This window comes from Rhinoderma darwinii, chromosome 5 (genome assembly GCF_050947455.1).
Source record: "Rhinoderma darwinii isolate aRhiDar2 chromosome 5, aRhiDar2.hap1, whole genome shotgun sequence".
Classification (NCBI taxonomy): domain Eukaryota; kingdom Metazoa; phylum Chordata; class Amphibia; order Anura; family Rhinodermatidae; genus Rhinoderma; species Rhinoderma darwinii.
The window spans coordinates 282,072,351-282,086,082 of NC_134691.1; positions in this window are offsets into that span (position 1 = coordinate 282,072,351).

The following is a 13,732-nucleotide window of genomic DNA, read 5'->3' on the forward strand; positions in this document are numbered from 1 at the left end:
TGGGACGCCTCTAGGTTCTTCTGAACCTGGGCCCAGACGGTGCACAGTTCCCGATGAACATCCTCTACCTCAGGATTATTGGAACAACCAGGGGAGACGGAGGAGAATCTTGGGTTAAACCCGAAATTACAGAAAAACGGGGAGACCCCTGACGAGTTACTGACCCGGTTATTCAAGGAAAATTCAGCAAGGGGAAGGAATGAGACCCAATCGAATTGACAGTCAGAGATGAAACACCTTAAATATTGTTCCAGGGATTGGTTAGTCCTTTCCGTTTGGCCATTAGTTTCGGGATGGAAGGCGGAGGAGAAGGACAGATCAATCTCCAACTTTTTACAAAAAGCTCTCCAAAATAAGGAAACAAATTGTACCCCTCTGTCAGAAACGATATTGAATGGGGCCCCATGGAGACGCAGGATGTGTTTCACAAACAAGGTAGCTAACGTCTTGGCGTTAGGTAGCTTCTTAAGGGGCACAAAGTGGCACATCTTGCTGAAGCGGTCGACTACCACCCACACCACCGACTTGCCCTGAGATGGAGGCAAATCTGTGATAAAATCCATGGAGATATGGGTCCAAGGTCTCTGGGGAATGGGCAAGGAACGTAGTAGGCCCGCAGGTCGGGACCTAGGGGTTTTGGACCTAGCGCAAACCTCACAAGCGGCGACGTAAGCCCTAACGTCTTTAGGCAACCCAGGCCACCAATAGTTTCTGGTAATGAGGTGTTTGGTGCCCAAGATGCCAGGATGACCAGATAGAGCGGAGTCATGGTTTTCCCTGAGTACCCTCAGCCGGTATTGCAGGGGAACAAACAGTTTGTCCCCAGGGACGTTCCCGGGAGCTGCACCCTGATCAGCCGCGATATCAGAAGCTAAATCAGAATCCGTGGCAGAGACGATTATACCAGGGGGTAAAATACAAGCAGGATCCTTCTCAGAAGGAGGATTGGCCATGAAACTACGTGACAGAGCATCAGCCTTAATATTCTTGGACCCAGCCCTATAGGTAACCAAGAAATTAAATCTGGTAAAGAATAGTGCCCACCGAGCTTGTCTAGGATTAAGCCTCCGGGCCGATTCTAGGAAAACCAGATTCTTGTGATCCGTAAGGACCGTTACCTGGTGTCTGGCCCCCTCCAGGAAGTGCCGCCACTCCTCAAAAGCCCATTTAATGGCTAGAAGTTCGCGGTTGCCAATATCATAGTTACTCTCCGTGGGCGAAAACTTCCTAGAGAAGTAAGCACAGGGGCGGAGATGGGTGAGGGAGCTGGTACCCTGGGACAAGACGGCCCCCACTCCCACCTCGGAAGCGTCAACCTCCACAATAAATGGCTCCTCTTGGTTGGGCTGAATCAGCACGGGGGCCGAGATAAAGCACTTCTTGAGGGTCTCAAAGGCCTGGACGGCCTCAGGGGGCCAATGGAGGACATCAGCACCCTTGCGGGTAAGGTCCGTAAGAGGCTTAGCGATGACCGAGAAGTTGGCAATAAATCTCCTGTAATAGTTGGCGAACCCTAAAAAACACTGTAACGCCTTAAGGGAGGCAGGTTGGACCCATTCCGCCACAGCCTGAACCTTGGCAGGGTCCATGCGGAATTCATGAGGAGTGAGGATTTGCCCTAAAAATGGTATCTCCTGTACCCCAAAGACACATTTTTCAGTCTTAGCAAACAGATTATTCTCCCGAAGGACCTGGAGCACCTTCCTGACATGCTCCACGTGGGAGGACCAGTCCTTGGAAAACACCAGTATGTCATCAAGGTACACAACAAGAAAATGACCCAGGTACTCTCTCAGGATTTCATTAATAAAATTCTGGAAGACAGCAGGGGCATTACACAACCCAAAGGGCATGACCAGGTATTCGAAATGACCCTCGGGTGTGTTGAACGCAGTTTTCCACTCATCCCCCTCTTTGATGCGGATAAGGTTATATGCCCCCCGTAGATCGAACTTAGAAAACCATTGGGCTCCCTGAACCTGATTAAAAAGATCCGGAATCAAAGGAAGTGGGTACTGGTTCCTTACGGTGACCTTATTCAGGTTACGATAATCAATGCACGGCCTAAGACCACCATCCTTCTTCCCCACGAAGAAGAAGCCAGCACCTACAGGAGAAGTCGAGGGGCGAATGAAACCCTTGGCCAGGCATTCTTGGATATATTCCCTCATAGCTTTACGTTCAGGACATGAAAGATTAAATATCCTCCCCTTAGGAAGCTTGGCACCAGGCACCAAATCGATAGCGCAATCGTAATCTCTATGGGGGGGCAACACCTCGGAGGCCTCCTTAGAAAACACATCGGCGAAGTCCTGAACAAACTCAGGAAGCGTGTTTACCTCCTCCCGGGGAGAAATAGAGTTAACAGAAAGACATGACATAAGACATTCACTACCCCATTTGGTGAGATCCCCAGTATTCCAATCAAACGTGGGATTATGCAACTGCAACCAGGGAAGACCTAATACCAGATCAGACGATAATCCCTGCATCACCAGTACAGAGCACTGCTCCAAATGCATGGAGCCAACCAGGAGTTCAAAAACAGGAGTATGCTGAGTAAAATAACCATTAGCAAGGGGAGTTGAGTCGATTCCTACTACAGGGATAGGATAAGGTAAATCAATACAAGGCATCTTTAGAGACATAGCAAATTCCGCAGACATGATATTAGCAGATGACCCTGAATCCACGAAAGCACTGCCCGTGGCAGCCCGGCCAGCAAACGAGACCTGAAAGGGAAGCAAAATTTTATTGCGTTTCACATTAACGGGAAATACCTGTGCGCCCAAGTGACCTCCCCGATGATCACTTAGGCGCGGAAGTTTTCCGGCTTCTTATTCTTGCGCCTGGGACAGGTGTTCAGTAGATGCTTGTCGTCCCCACAGTAGAAGCAGAGACCATTCATTCTGCGAAACGCCCTACGTTGTCGAGGGGACATGGAGGCCCCGAGTTGCATAGGTACCTCCGAGTCCTCCGTGGAGGGGCGAGGAGACGGGACCTCGGGGGGGATCGCAGAAAAGTCAGAGGGGAGCACACTGAAGCGTTCTAGCTGACGTTCCCTGAGACGTCGGTCAAGTCGTACTGCTAGGGCCATAACCTGGTCAAGGGAGTCAGACGAGGGGTAGCTAACCAGCAGATCCTTCAGGGCGTCAGATAATCCTAACCTAAACTGGCACCTTAGGGCCGGATCGTTCCACTGAGAAGCTACGCACCACTTCCTAAAATCAGAACAGTATTCCTCAACCGGTCTCCTACCCTGACGTAAGGTCACCAGCTGACTCTCGGCTAAGGCAGTCCTGTCAGTCTCGTCGTAAATGAGTCCGAGGGCAGAGAAAAAACGATCAACAGAGGAAAGTTCAGGGGCGTCAGGAGCCAAGGAGAAGGCCCACTCTTGGGGCCCTTCCTGGAGTCGGGATATGATGATACCCACCCGCTGGTTCTCGGAACCTGAGGAGTGGGGCTTTAGGCGGAAATACAGTCTGCAACTCTCCCGGAAGGAGAGAAACGTCTTACGGTCCCCTGAGAACCGGTCAGGTAACTTGAGGTCGGGTTCTAGAGGTGAGGTGAGGGGTACTACTAAAGCAGCGTCACCCTGATTGACCCTTTGGGCCAGGGCCTGGACCTGTAGGGAGAGGCCCTGCATCTGCTGGGCCAGGGTCTCAAGGGGGTCCATGATAGCGTCAGCGTAGGAGAAATGGTAGACTAGGTAAGGGCTTGTAATTATGTAATGGCCGGAAGGAGGTGAAGGGAAAGTAAGCCCTAATCTACCCACCGCCCTGTCCCTGCCTACTTGCAACGACTCGCCCTAGGCGACGAGGTACAACTGGGCGGCGGTCCCTACGCTGTCTAAGTGCACAGGAAAACAAACAGGGAACATGCAAGGGAAGGGGCAGTAGCCACGGAACGCCACGAGGAAACGGAGCGGCGAACGGACAGTCAGGACCAGGACGAAGTGAGTACACCCAAGCGGGCAAGGAGACAGAAGCAAGCCAGGGGCAAAGCAAAGCAGGTCAAGCAGAACTGCAGCAAGGCAGAAGCACGGCAGAAGCAGGCTGGAGCAAGCAGCAGTGGGGCCAGGAATCCAAAAGAATTACAAGCACTGAGGGAGAGAACAGGGCAGGTAATAAAGGACAGGGGGCGGAGCTAACTCCGACAGACCAGGCCGCGATAGGCTCTCCCACTCCTGAGCCTGCCACCCTGGTTGGTGGGAGATGGTGTCAGTCGAACAGGTCTGGCCTCAGGTGTGGATTGATTAATCCCAGGAGTATACCTAGATGAAGTACCTGGCAGATCCCTAACACATAGTTTTTAAGATTATGTGCCTCGGGCCCCAGGCGGCAGCCCGAACCGCCCATATGATGATACGCCATTGAGTACATGTATGTGTCTCCATGATCACAGATTATATGAAAATCCTCTCCTTATGCTGCAGAGATTTGTAAATAAACTCCCATTGCCCCCTCTTCTTGCAAATCCACAGACAGTAGAAGAGGAGTCATATATAAGAGAACTGTATACACAAGTTTATATAGAAAAACACAATGCAAGGCAACATGCCATAAGGTATACGGCACAATATATAGAAACAACAGCACATCAAAATCCTTTTAAGAAGAATAAAAAATTAGAAGGGTTGCACGGCAGATAAAAGGTCCAGGTCCATGAACTTCCATAGATAAACAAGATAAAAACGCAGCACTCCAAAGTAAAGTTGAAATGTGAGTAATAATTCTACTTACAGCATGTCTGCAATGTTTCAACCACAAGGGGTCTTGGTCCAGCTTGACAATCACCCCTTGGGGTTGAAATGTTGCAGAGAGTAAATACATTTCTACATTTCAACTTTACTTTGGGGTGCTGCAGTTTTTTTTCTTGTTTGTATATCAGCTACAGGGTGTCACACAGTATTCCCACAAGTCGAGCAAGTTAACCATTTTCAATTACACTATTAGGGTATGTTCACACGGCGGGGGTCCGTAACGGCTGAAATTACGGGGATGTTTCAGCCTGAAAACATCCCCGTAATTTCAGCCGTACCGGCATGTGCAGGCGCTTGAACGCCGCGTCAATTACGGCCGTAATTAGCGCTGCTATTCATTGGAATCAATGAATAGCGGCTCCAATTACGGCCAAAGAAGTGACAGGTCACTTCTTCTATGCGGGCGTCTATTTACGCGCCGTCTTTTGACAGCGGCGCGTAAATATACGCCTCGTGTGAACAGACAAACGTCTGCCCATTGCTTTCAATGGGCAGATGTTTGTCAGCGCTATTGAGGCGCTATTTTCGGGCGTAATTCGGGGCAAAAACGCCCGATTTACGTCCGTAAATAGGCCGTGTGAACATACCCTTAAAGTTACCATGCTATGATCTTGTTACCACCATAAGGAAGGGAACAGATTATTGATATATGCCCACTAAGTAACTCCACCAACATATTCTTCATGGGCCAATACCAGTACCACATACAGATTAGCATTTTTAGGTGGAATTGAAGGTCATCAGTCATCTGATCTCCCTTACAAAACAGTTCTTAGAGAATGCACATTGCTGGAAATGAAATGCAAACTCACTTACCCAAACTTGGTTCCGTAGGTGGAGTATTGTCTGTGTAATACCAGCCTTCCTTCTGCACCTCAGACTACTTCTCATTTACCAAGAAGGTTTTGGATTTTAGGGACAACAGTTCAGTCATTCTATATTAGTTTTTATTTTACATAGCTGGTCTGTACACCAGATGTGATCATGTACTGTGTACCACAACATTAAAATGGTTGCAGGGCATTTCAAATATGTCCATATATTTTGTTAGTATTCTCTTTGGGCAGAGTTTTGAGAACAGCGTAACTCCAGGAAAAAACTCAAAGTAAAGTTCAGCTTTAGACCACACATATTTCCATGTGACAGAGACTCGTGAGCCCCAATGCATATTCTGTAACAGGGCCCCCCACTAACCATGAGCCATTTATAACACTAGTGTGAAAGGGGCCATTGCACCCCCCCCCCCTTAGGCACAAGGGCTCTGGTCCAACTTCTAGATTACAGTTGAAGTTTGTGCTGGCCATGACAACATGACAATCAAGCGTACTAAAATGAGCCATCCGCCAGGTTGCAAAGAAAATAATAGAACTGCCAATTATTTCATTTGACAGTTGCAGTTTTTTATATGCTGCCTGCCAGGTAGATCATGTCAGTTCTGCCTGGTTGACATGATGTCATAGTAAGAACAGGTGCGACCTAGTAGAGAATAGTAGGAAATCTCCCAACTAGGGGCATTCAGGTAAGTAAAACTTTGAAGAGATGTAGAGCTGTATGGGATTGGTCAAGAGCTTAGTTGTAGGCTGGGTTCATACTATCTATAAAAAAAAAATTAAAAAATAACGTACTAAAAATGCACCAAGTATGTATAAACTCCCATGTCTCTTAACCGAAACAAAAAAGCATGTTAAAAAAAAAAGTAGAGCGTGAACCCAGTCTAAGACTCTACATCCTGCTTATGTACTGGTCAGCTGTCAACCTACTGTAATTAATGAAATGAATTTAGTCATCTAAAACAATTCAATACAAAGTAATTTTACACAGAGCCTTATAGAGTATTTAGTAAAATAAAAAAGCAAACATTTGAAGTTGCAAACCTTGAGATAAAAATAAGTTGAGAGACATTCCTCTGACCTGGGTAAATTTTCTATGTTGTAAATTGTTATATTTTTAATGCTAGTAAATAATTGATTACAACTGTTAATTCCAGCTAATATACGTAAAACATCTATTTTCTACAGACCAAATATTTTATCGCATACCCTATCATTTGACTTAGGTACAACATATTATTTAATTAATTAAGTATGAAGTGTTATATATGATATAGCAACAATAATATAATGTAGCAGAGAGAATGAATGAAATAATGGACGTAACATTCTCTAAAGAGTTGTCATTTAAGCTATTTTAGGTTTTCTTTCACATAAATGCTTGGATTTAATTCAGGAGAAAATATTTTTCTTGGGTGTTCTCCTTATTAGTCATATTTAATGTGAAAAGTATGGTTTTACTAAAATCAAACTTTTAAAATGTTATTTAAAAAAAATGCACCTACATGTGGACCTAGTTTGTTGCTTTTTTCAGGTTTTTCCACTTATAATTGCACAGAAATACTTTTACATATGCAATAAATTGTTATCATATAAAATTCAGAAAGAGTCCTTAAAAATAAATATAATCTGTTAATGTGATGTATACGGACATAAAGATATATCAGTTTAAACTGCTTATACTCTGTTCACATCTGTGCTCACACTGTATTTCCGTTATTCTGTTCTGTCATATAAACAGAATAACAAAAATAACTGAAGTGCTGGATCCGTCAAATGACTAACACCAACAGCACCCAATGGAACCCATTGACTTTAAAGGAATCTGTTGGGTTTCCATCTTATTTTGTCCAGTATTTTTGACTGGATATGCAATGGAGGCTTCTAGGGGCATATTCAGACGTGGCATAAATTTACCGCTAGGGATTGTGCCGCAAACTCGCGGCAATTACATAAGGAATCTGCAGCAAATTTTGCATATTGGACAGTTTGTTCAGAAGTGGCGAATTTTGAAGCGGACTTGCTGCAGATTTCAGCCTTAGCACGGGACTATAGGATGCACCCAAGTTTATGAAAAATAGGTTATAGGCTAATTTTAACATCCCTGGTGGTCTAGAGTAGTATAGAGTTAATGCCAGCTTCCCTGAAAGTCTAGGGTAGTGAAACAGTTAATGGCTGCTTCCCCCTGTTAGTCTACTGTAGTGGATGGGTTTATAGGGGACCAGTCAGCAACTTAATGCTGTTCTCTTTGATTTCAGCGCTCTGTCACATATGTGTGATAGGTACAGTATGTGTTTTTGATGTTTTTGAGAACTTACATTTTAAGCTTTGCTGTGCAATGCAAGCACTGATAGAAAGGAGTCCGGCATATTCATGAGGTGCCGATTCCCCGCACAGCCGCGACTGAATGACAGTTTTCTCCCTATACATAGTTAGGCCAGTACACACACAGGGTTTGGGTGAAGTTATTGGTGCAGTTTTTTAAACCAAACACAGGAATGGACACAAAAGAAAGGAGCTGCATCAGTCGTTTTTGTATACCTTTCCTTTCTTTTGGAAAAAAACTGAGCAAAAAACTGCCACAAAAACTGCATGTGTGATCCTGGTCTAAGGGCTGGTCCAAAAGCTTTGGAATTGCCGCGTCTTTTCCAGCCGGAATTTTCGGCCGGAAAAAACGAAGCAGTATACAGTAGCAGCATAGTGGATGAGATTTAACAAATCTCATCCACATGCTGCGTAAAATTTCTAAGCCGAAATTGACCTGCGGTGCGTAGTTTACGGACTGCAGCATGTCAATTCCTGCTATGGAAAGTGTGCAGAATTGCTGCGTATTTCATAGAAGATGTCTCCATCTCCTAATGAAAAAAAAACACAGGAAATGGTGCATTTTTGCCGCAGCGGAAAGCCTTGGACTTTCAACGGCATTGCTGCAGAAATTTTCTGCAGCAATTCCGCTGTGTGTGGACAAGCCCTAAGGGCATGACCACACATGGCGGAATTCCTCCGCAACTGTCCGCATCAATGCCGCACAGAATCTGCGTTGCAGATTCTGCAGCGGATCTGCACAAAATGTGCAGAAAATTGATGCGGACTGGCCGCTGCGGACTGCAGGAAAAGTGCTTCTCTTCTCCCTATTCAGTGCAGGATAGAGAGAAGGGACAGCACTTTCCCTAGTGAAAGTCAAAGAAATTCATACTTACCGCCCGTTGTCTTGGTGACGCGTCCCTCTTTCGGCATCCGGCCCGACCTCCCTGGATGACGCACCAGTCCATGTGACCGCTGCAGCCTGTGCTTGGCCTGTGATTGGCTGCAGCCGTCACTTACACTGAAACGTCATCCTGGGAGGCCGGACTGGAGACAGACGCAGGGAGTTCTCGGTAAGTATGAACTTATATTTTTTTTTTACAGATACATGTATATTGAGATCGGTAGTCACTGTCCCGGGTGCAGAAACAGTTACTGCCGATCGCGTAACTCTTTCAGCACCCTGGACAGTGACTATTTACAGACGTCTCCTAGCAACGCTCCCGTCATTACGGGAGCCCCATTGACTTCCTCAGTCTGGCTGTAGACCTAGAAATACATAGGTCCAGCCAGAATGAAGAAATGTCATGGTAGTAAAAACAATACGCTCCGCAGCACACATAAGATCTGCGGACTTCATTGCGGAATTTTGACTCTCCATTGAAGTCAATGGAGAAATTCCGCCATGAGTCCGCAACCAGTCCGCCACTGCTCCGCAACAGACAGAGCATGCTGCGGACACCAAATTCCGCTCCGCAGCCTATGCTCCGCAGCGGAATTGTACGCATCGTGTAAACGAACACTGCTAAATTAAAGTGAAAGTCAATGGAGAAACGGCTCCGCTGCGGATTAACGCTGCGGAGTGTCCGCAGCGGAATTTAAGTGAAATTCCGCCATGTGTGAACCCGCCCTAAGGGTACAGTCACACTCAGCAGATTTAGCTACAGAAATTTTCTGTGAGTGAAAATCAATTTGATTTATCTGGATGGGTGTAAAGGATCTGCCAGACACAGCTTCTGTGTCGACGCCCGTGGTTACTCAGTCTGCATCTGTTCCTAGGTCTGCTAGAGTGACTCAATCTGCTACCACTCAGGCTGGTACGCTGAGGAGTGGGAGAACCTATCACAGCCTGGCCAGACGGTTCTAGCTCCCGCCCTTGGTCTATTTATACCTTCATTTGCTGCTTGTCTTTTGCTTGTGATTCTCCTGTTTCCTCGCTCTGTTGTTCCCGCTATTACTATTTGACCTCTGCTTCATATTGACCCTGCTTGACTGACTATTCTCCTGTTCTGCTTTTGCTACTGCGTACTCTCCTGGTTTGACTCGGCTCGTCCACTACTCTTCTTGCTCACGGTGTTGCCGTGGGCATCTGCCCCGCTTCCCTTGCTTCTGTGTACCCTTGTCTTGTTTTGTCTGTCGTGCACATAGTGAGTGTAGGGACCGTCACCCAGTTGTACGCCGTCGCCTAGGACGGGCCGTGCAAGTAGGCAGGGACTGAGTGGCGGGTAGATTAGGGCTCACCTGTCTGTCACCCTACCCGACATTACAATGGGTTTGTTTCTGTAGCAGGTGCATGGATTTCTGCAAGCCCCATCCAGATGATGTCTGCAGCAAATCTGCTGCATGTTACTGCACCTTAAGGGCATGGCCAGACGTGGCGTATTTCTGCCGACACTGTCCGCATCAATGCCGCACATAATCTGCGTTGCAGATTCTGTTGCGTCTTTGCCTAAAATGTTCAGTAAATTGATGCGGATTAGCCGTTGCGTATGCAGGTGAAGAGTACTTCCTGCTGTCTTTTAAAACATTTCATCTCAGTCTGGCTATAGACCTGGAAACATATAGGTCCAGCCAGAATGAAGAAATATCCTGTTTATAAAACCAATACGCAACGCAACACACATAACCTCTGCGGATTTCATTGCAGAATTTTGAAACTCCATTGAAGTCAATGGAGAAATTCCAAAATAAGTCCGCAACAAGTCCGCTACACGTCCGCAACAGCCAGTGTATGCTGCAGACACCAAATTCCGCACTGCAGCCTATGGTCCGAAGCGGAGTTTTCTGCCACGTGTGCACGAACCTAACTAAAAAGGTGTGGAAACCAAGGAGAAAATGTCCGCTGCAGATTTCCGCAGCGGACTGGCCGCAGCGGACTGGCCGCAGCGGAATTCCAGAGTAATTCCGCCACGTCTGGCCATGCCCTAATAGGGAGTGTTTCATAAAATAGATGCGATGATATTGGAAAACAAAAATGGCAACAAGGTTACTTTACTTTTATGCCAAACAAAGCAATACATAAACAGTGTGCTTAAATAAATAACACTCAGTATATAAGCCTACAAAACTAATAGGCAGAAAAATACATAAAATAGCATAAAACAATAGCAAGCGTGCGAAAGTAAAGGAATGGCCACTTAGCTTTGGCCTTGAAGAAAGCTTTGTTGGGTGCACCAACACCCAAGGATATCTCAAGGAGAGTAGCATAGTCTCTAAATCGTCTGTTTCAAATTAACTCAGCCGTTCTCGAGGGGTACCACCTTTTATACCATTCATGTCTCATGTTCTATCCACCAAAGGGTAGTACAATACACAGTTGCGGTGTCACTCTAGTACAATATTCTCCAAAAGACCCCTGTTCTCACCAAAGCTCCCAAGGCTGCCTTATCAGCAGGTTTGTATGTGTGCGTTCATGATGTGAGTTCCTACTCTTAGGAATGCATAATGTCATTGTGCTATGGTACCGCCCCAGTATATCTTTGCAACAACATTAACTCGAAGTGGTAGAACCAACAAAAAATTAACTCCTTACTTACAGGGAGAAAGCTGTCAATAATCACAGCGGTGAGAGTGGCACCTCATGAATAAGCCAGACTTCTTCCTTACATTGCTTGTATTGCACTGCAATGTTAAAAATGTAAGGTTTAAAAAAAATAAAAAAAAATAACTATCACACATAAGTGACAGATTGAATTGAATGCGTCTGTCACTATTTTAAAGTTGCTGACAGGTTCCCTTTAATTCCATCATCCCTGGATGTCTAGGTTAATGGATGATTTCAATGCCTGCCTCACTGATGTTCTAGGGTAGTGGAGAGGTTTGTGTTTGCTTCCCTGGTGCTCTAGGGTAATGGAGGAGTTAATACCTACTACCCTGGTCGTACAAGCCTTTAAAATTTGATTTTGTCTGTTTTACATAATCTGCTTGTCTGCTCCGCATGGGAGGGTACTACAGAATAATTATCTTCCAAATTTGTCATGTGCTTTGTATAAAAAAAAATACTTCTGGGATAAAGGTATTATGACCAAGGCAACTTCTGCATATAACTCAAAGTTTTTTTCCATGGTTGCATGATTTATTTCCATGTTATTCCATGTCCTTCTACATCAGAACAAAAATACTCATAGGCTAAGAATAATAGGCTGAAGTCTAAAGAATACTCGGAAGGCACAAAATAAGTGTGGTAAACAGCAAAGTTAATCAATGTGTATAAGAAATATTCATCTTGCTAATTGTCTCCATTAAAAAACAAACAACATTATAATCTATCAGGAGAATGCATCTTCAGAGTGAGTGTGTTATGAATGGACAGTTCTGATTTAATCCATGATTATGGGTATCTGAAATCTATGAAATAACAACTGAGCTCAGAAATGAAAGACTTTGTCATCAAACATCTAAAATCAAACTCATTGAAGTATATGTTACAAAACCCTTTTATTTTTACATAATTCCAGATGAAGAGCTGAAGTAAAGAGACAGGGGCACAAGTTCATGAATCATTTATGTAGTAAATTGAAACGTAATAAACAACAAACATTATTTTCCATTCAATTGTCTGCATATCATTTTGTGTTTTCCTCTTGACATTTATATTTAACCCCTTTCCAACAACCAATAATAGTAACAGTATAGCTCTGTTCACACTGGTGTAAGGGTCTAGTTGTTTTTTTAATTGCGCCTGATAAGCAGAACAGTATGGTCTGTGCTTTTCTTCTCGGTTAACAAAAAATTATTTATAAGTCAATAAGATCAGTTAGGATCCATTACTAAATGGTCAGTCAAAGCCATCATGAATCCTTTCAAAACAGAAGCCATGATGCCAGTGTGGTCAAAGTTAACTCTAGCATTATATTATACTATCCACATATGTTTTTTTAAATTGTTTTTTATCAATGTCTAGTGGGTTATTTTAAAAGACCATGTATTTGTTATCCAGTTTAGAAAAGGATTGTCCCTACCGCATATAAGGATGCGTTCACCTCTAGTAATCCTTTGATGTCCTGCCGATAATAATTGACAAATCCAAGAAATCGCTGGGTGGCTTTTAACCCATTTGGTTGCAGCAAATATCGGATAGCCTGAACTTTCCCAGGGTTCAAGGACATAACTAGGAAACACTGGGCCGCATAGCAAACTTTTGACTGGGCACCCCGCCCCCTCCCATGGGTGATTCACAGACCCCCTTGGTAGATAGTGCTTATCTGTGGATTGTGCCATACATCCCCCATGTAGATGGTGCCATACAGCCCCCCCTGTAGACAGTGCTATACAGCCCCCCTGTAGACAGTTCTATACAGCCCCCATGTAGACAGTGCTATACAGCCCCCTGTAGACAGTGCAATACAGCCCCCCTGTAGACAGTGCTATACAGCCCCCTATATACAGTGCTATACAGCCCCCCTGTAGACAGTGCTATACCGCCTCCGAATGTAGACAGTGCTATACAGCCACCCTGTAGACAGTGCTATACAGCCCCCCTGTAGACAGTACAATACAGCCCCCCTATAGACAGTGCTATACAGCCCCCCCACCATAGACCATGCTATACAGCCCCCCGTAGACAGTGCTATACAGACCCCCTTGTAGATAGTGCTCCCCTTTTAGATAGTGCCATACAGCCCCCTGTAGACCATGCTATACTGTCACTCCTGTAGACAATACTATACAGCCCCCCTATAGACAGTGCTATACAGCCCCCCAGTAGACAGTGCTATACAGCCCCCTGTAGACAGTGCTATACAGCCCCCCCACCATAGACAGTGCTATACAGCCCCAGCGTAGACAGTGCTATACAGACCACCCTTGTAGATAGTGCTCCCACTATTAGATAGTG